The sequence below is a fragment of the Nilaparvata lugens genome, chromosome 10, assembly GCF_014356525.2.
Source record: "Nilaparvata lugens isolate BPH chromosome 10, ASM1435652v1, whole genome shotgun sequence".
NCBI lineage: Eukaryota > Metazoa > Arthropoda > Insecta > Hemiptera > Delphacidae > Nilaparvata > Nilaparvata lugens.
Genome location: NC_052513.1, coordinates 27,794,388 through 27,800,571, shown reverse-complemented (window position 1 = coordinate 27,800,571; position 6,184 = coordinate 27,794,388). Strand labels below are relative to the sequence as shown.

The 6,184-nt window shown below is 29.6% G+C and overlaps 1 protein-coding gene across 1 annotated transcript in view; it reads right to left on the bottom strand.

The window, feature by feature from the left end:
• Positions 1-1,256: 1,256 nt before the first annotated feature.
• Positions 1,257-6,184, bottom strand: part of LOC120353351 (nuclear pore complex protein NUP214-like) — a 38,038-nt gene continuing 33,110 nt past the window's right edge. Inside the window, exon 4 of the mRNA XM_039436669.1 lies at positions 1,257-4,614. The gene's annotated coding sequence lies outside the window, so the exon portion shown is untranslated. The remainder of the gene's footprint in view (positions 4,615-6,184) is intronic.

The following is a 6,184-nucleotide window of genomic DNA, read 5'->3' as shown; positions in this document are numbered from 1 at the left end:
AAAAATATCCCCCTGATTTTTCAGAATTGGAAATTTGTTGTTACTATCATTCAAAAATGTTAGTTGAATTAATCATTTCAACAATTCATAAAAAGTTCTTTGAAATAAATTGAAATCGCTGAATAATTTATTCTTTTGAATATTTTTGACAATAAATCAATGTTATTCAATAGGATATTTAAAAAAATATTTGATTAATCTCGATTTTCACCTATTTTGAAATTGAGTAATATTGTTCTATTAATAATAATTGTTTATAATTTAATTATTTATAGTAATTGAGTAAAACAGTTCTATTATTGGCTTTTCGAATCTGGAGTGATTTTGTCTTGTCTCTTCTAGCCAATATGAAAATATCGCCTCTGTCATTTAATTCTATTTGTTCATTATTAGTTGTTTATCTATTTAATACACAAATCATATAGGTGATTGGGAAGGGAACAACAGGGATAGCCCAGAATTGCTAATTTCCCAATATTCTATTACTGAAAAAATAAATTTTCAATCTATTTAACATTTTTCATAAGTAACAAGGTTCATTTTTTAGATTTCACTTGCAGTGAGCGAATTGGTCCCAATTACACATCAATCCATTCTCAACCGTGGTCCTTGTGTTACATTGTCATATAATATGATGGGAGCTTATGTTATTGGAATCTATGATGAATCATGAATGAAAATAAATTGATCTAAAAAGAGGCTTGATGAAGAAGTAGCTTCATATTTTTACATTGACAGACTAGTCCATCGTAATTGATTGCTGATATTATTCAGAAGTTCTTCTGTCAATTTCGGGATTTTTAAGTTCTTAAGTCCAAGTCTCGACGTATCAAGTCAAAATGTCTACATTACGATCAATAAATGACTAGAATCATCTCTAATGTATAATTTCCTGATTATTAGGGTAGAACTTATGACAGTATCAAAAAATGACTAGAATATCATCTCTAATGTATAATTTCCTGATAAAATTGCAAAGATTTGAAATAATATTGTCATTCCATAAATTTATCTCATTTGTTCTGTTTCATATATTGATGCTATTTATATTTGATTGAACCTCTGCCTCATGTGAAATTAATTTGTCAATAATTGACATTTGAAAGAAAATAAACTAGTTTACTGATAAAGACTCTTGATAACTAACTGTATTGTAACTCTCTATTAGAGATCCAAGAATGTTTCTGCTGTTGAATATTAATTTTTGCAACTTATCAGTAGGTAGGACATTGGATATTATAAAGACAACTCAAAAGTTTAGAGATTCCATCATATTTACTTTACTAATCACACAATATTCATAGGAGATTACATAGAATGATTTATCACAAAAGCAAGCCAGAACATGAGTGCTAGGACTGTCTTATTATCATCAAATGACAATTATGACTATCTAATTTTTAACATTAAAACATTGATCTTTTACTTTGAATTACGACTAATCAAGCATTTTTTTCTTAATAATTTGCATGTTGAAATCACATTATTGTTTATGATAGACCTATAAAGTTCAGAGTAAATTGTGGAAAATTATTTTTCATATATTTTATTAGGAGAGAATTTTATTAGGCAATATTCTATAGGAATTTTATGACTTGATTATTTCATGTCTAGTAGTTGGTTCAGATTTATGAAAAATCCGTTATGAAATGGCTTTTGGAAAAATATAATTCCAGAAAAAAATAAGCAGTCCCTTCGTATTTCAGTCTCCTTCGATTATTGATATCACATACATCTACTACCCTTAAAACATACAAAAGCTACAAATATTTCAATACAGCATATTTAATAAAAAATATCTAGAGAGAGTAAGGATACTAGGCTACTAGTTATGATTGCAATCGACAATAATATATAGGTATTGCTAGATAGAATAATAGTGATAAATATATATGTACACCGTGTAGCTAGGAGACCCTCCACCTTCTTAATTATAAACAAACCATAAGAGAGAAAGAAAAGTAGAAGAAATTGAAGAAACTTGGAAAAAACAAGATTATCACATACATCAAACTATAAAAAAAGAAAAAATGCATATTTAAACCCACCCACATCAAATAAACTGAACATTTTTCATCATCTTAAAGAGTAGGGTGAATTGAAGAAATTTTTGAAAATGATATTGAACGATAAACAACAATTATAAATTATTTTTAATAGAGAATTGTTGTTTTCATGTATACGGTACTGTTTATATATAGGGCATATATATATATATATAAGGTATATATTATATCGATTCATGATTATTAAAGTAGAACGTATGACAGTATCAATAACACCAATTCCTATTTCAAAAAGATTATTCTTTGCTTCCTATTAAAATTAGTTGTCCCCAAAGCCTCTAAGATCAACACAACGCACTGGTTTTTAATGAACCTTGGTCAAGTCCAATGAACATCACAATACAGTGATCTGTTGATCAAGATGCTATGAGGAAAACTTTGAAGATATTTCTTGTACCAAAGTATTTCTGCACTTGATTTCCTCGTGATTAGAAATTTTGTTGGGTTCAACAAATCAGAACTTCTCCATTGAGTAAACCCCGGTCAGAAATAACGACAAGAGCTACATCTGAGCAATAATAATGGACCATGATGCAGTTTTATTGGATAATTATTATGTTGATCCAAGCGAAATTTGAATTTCCCCCAGAATTTGGTCATGAGCTTATTGTTACTGACATTAATGATGAATTTTGAACATTTACCACGTGCCCGTTGTCGAAACATACTAGCTTGAATAACGCATTTGTGGCTTGAATAGTTCTTACTTAATTGGGGAAAATTCGAGTTCAATGCCACTTGAAATGCTAGTTACGTTGTATGAACCAAATTGCACCCAATCACTTACAATTAGCTGTCAACCAAATCGTTTAATAACAATTCACATTTTCGAACAGAAACATCAAGATGATTTGGTATTGTTTGATGAACAGACCTGTATTTTTGGAAAACTTTAGTGGGTGGGAGTCACACAAATTACATTTTCTTATGACATGGATTGATGAGACACAATGAAATACTTGTACAGAAAAAGTGCATTATACATTCGAATAAGTTGTGCAAAAATAGAAAAGTGAAAGTTGTTCAAGTACAATATAGTATTTGTACAGAAAAAGTGCATTATACGATTGAATTAGTTGCTCAGAAATTATAAAAGTAATATTCTTATTACAATACTAGCTATTTACATAATTATATTTGAAAATAAATCATTGATAGATTTCAAATTATATTAAAGCATGTTTAAATAATTCATTCAAAAGTTTGAATTAACTGGTTAGCAATTAAAAGAATAACCATGAGAAAATTGAAGAATGTCTAGAACACGTTTTTATTGAAAAAATATAGTAAAATGATCTTCAATGAATGTCTCATGGTCTCTGAATCGGACCCATAATTCTAAGTAAAGGCCTCTAACCAGTCAATGAGACAGCTTGTCGTTCACATTTTGAACTAATATATTTTATTGGACGAATTCGAACATGAAATCTATCAAAAATATACTGATACACTTAATAAAAGTCCTTTTAAAATATAGGCTTTCGTCAAAAATCAGTAAAACCCCTAAAGGTATCTAGCTTACATCAATTTAAAAAAATATTCCCTTCAAACAATAAAGAATACTACAAAATATTTAAACACAACTTTTACAGCTCAATCTAAGTTTTAGAATTCAAACAACGCAATAAATTTACAAGAAAAATATCTTTTAACTACAATTTTTAATAACATGTTGTGGAAAAACACTCAATCCAGAAGTTTTTCAACATTTAAGAGAATTTTATTCTCTACATTGAGGGATTTCACAATAAGGAATAATGATATTATAGTAGTATATTATAATACCTCAATCTTGGTGAATGTAAGAAGAGATTTTTATGTTATTCAAGATTTTTTAGAACAAGTTGAGTAATGTGGTTCAGCTGGGTTTACTAACTTACATATTCCCATTATAGACGTGGAAATTTTAATTCAACTATTTGTCCATTAATTATTATAGAATTATTGTAAGAGCCAATGTGAGAGCCAAATATTCAAGAAGACGAAACAATACTTGAGACTAAAACAAACTTTTCCTCAATTGACACAGATTGAGTGAAAAATTATTTTTCTAGTCATTAAATTATAATACCATCCTTGTAAATCCCTCAATATTTTATAAACTTCATTATAAAAATAACTGACAGTGACTTGAAAATGTACAATCCTCTCAAAATACAGCCTCAACAAAACAAAATGAGGAAGTATGTTTCAAATGTCACTGAAATCGCACCAATAATAGTTCATAGAGAACATTAAAGAAGTTGAAAAAACTATTCTCCTGTCAGAACTTCTGTTGAATATTGTGAAAATAATTGACAGATAAGTCTTTAGTTTAAATTTGACTCAGCGGTCTGTGTAAATGCAAATGAAGAATGTCTTTTTCTGGCAAGCATGTCAATGACGTTCACAGCTAAGGAGAAAGCGCCTGTTGAAATTTATGACGTGGTACTTTCAGTAGCTCTCTTTGGATGGAGCTCTTCTATTATGATTCATTCTTCCTTCTCTCTTCTGCGACGTACATGCCAAACCAGTTTAGTAATCCGTCCGACGTCGCAATTACCACAACCTGAAATTCAATAAAACAATATAAATTAGTATTTTGATATGATGAGGTTCGAAGAATCAGTGCTGTTATGAAAACAGCTTCTGAGAAACTTCAGCTTCAGTTGTTTTATATTAATTCCAAAATTAGAAGCATGCATAAACATGCATACCACCTTTTTGTTTAGGATGATGCCCTACGGTAGGTTTTTTCGTGGGTAAAGAAAGCTATTATGGTGATGATTAGACTAGATTTATTTATGAGAGATTAATACATTTAAAAGAAGGGTACATGAATTTTTTATTTTTATTTCTTGACACTTGAATAAATATGGGTTTCTAACATAGAGTAATATAAAATATTTTATGTGCAGTTGTAGCAAGTCTCTATATACGAGAGCATTCTCTTATTTATTTTGTTTCTTTTTTTGAACGATCCACAATAAATCATAGTAATCTAATGTAATAAAATTGATACAATACTTTCTTACACAGGTCAACAATAATCTATTCACTGTAAATGCATTGCACAAATATATTGCTTCCATTTAGTTTATTAGCACTACTAAAACACCACGAATCATCAATCTGTCAACTTTTCATTGAACTTTGAAACCTAAATTGTTTGCAGCTCTTTCAATGAGAACAAATATTGCAATATTGGGCGACAGAAGCTGTAGTGAGACTCACTTTCAATTGTTGGCTATAATCCCCGTAAAAAGCAATCAATGTTCCCCATTCAACCGATGCTGACAGTTTCAAATGAGTCTCACTCATTCACTTTGTCAGTCTGTGACATTTGAATGCCGTTCTTGAACTGTGTTGAAGCAATTAACAACTCTGAGAAGAATGAGTACTTTGTAGGTACAGCCTGAGGCCATAGATGAGTTTAGGCGTGTAATGATGGTAGCCTACCATCACTTCTTATCTCAAGCCGCCTGCATACTCCCAGAGAATAAAGAATGTATAGAATTTAAGAATTCAACCTATTACATGCTATACTCCTCTGCAAAGTCCTGAATGTCATAGATTTATACCAGCCTCCTTCAATTTTTCAGATTGAAAAGTTCTACACAATTCATTAACCGAAATCCTTCAAACATTCAAATTCATTTTATTATTATTGCAGACTACAATAATCTGTGTAGTTGAAGAATTTTGAAGTGACACAACCTCTAGCTACATTTGGACTGTTGTAAAAATTAGAATTGGAACCGTTTTGGGCGTAAGTTATCCTGTGGTACTTTTCTGTAAGTTGTATAATCCTGAATGATTGAATAAATAAATAATCTCGATGCTGTAAAAGAAATTTATTTCAACCTCAGGTTGAATATTTTTCACTCGGTAATAATCTTGCTGGCGCTAATATTTCACATAATAAATATTCAAATGTCTCTAGGCCTATTCCAAATTTTAAATTCGTTTGATTTCATTTTTTTCACTCTTGCACAATACACTAGGAAAATAATTGAGAAAGAAACAATAATTATGTTTCAAACTCTCAACTTTTTTGCTTCCAAATTCTGAAAAAATGTATAGTATTATAAATTAAATAAGCATGTTTCAATCACAAAGTATGATTTCAGCTTTCTAAA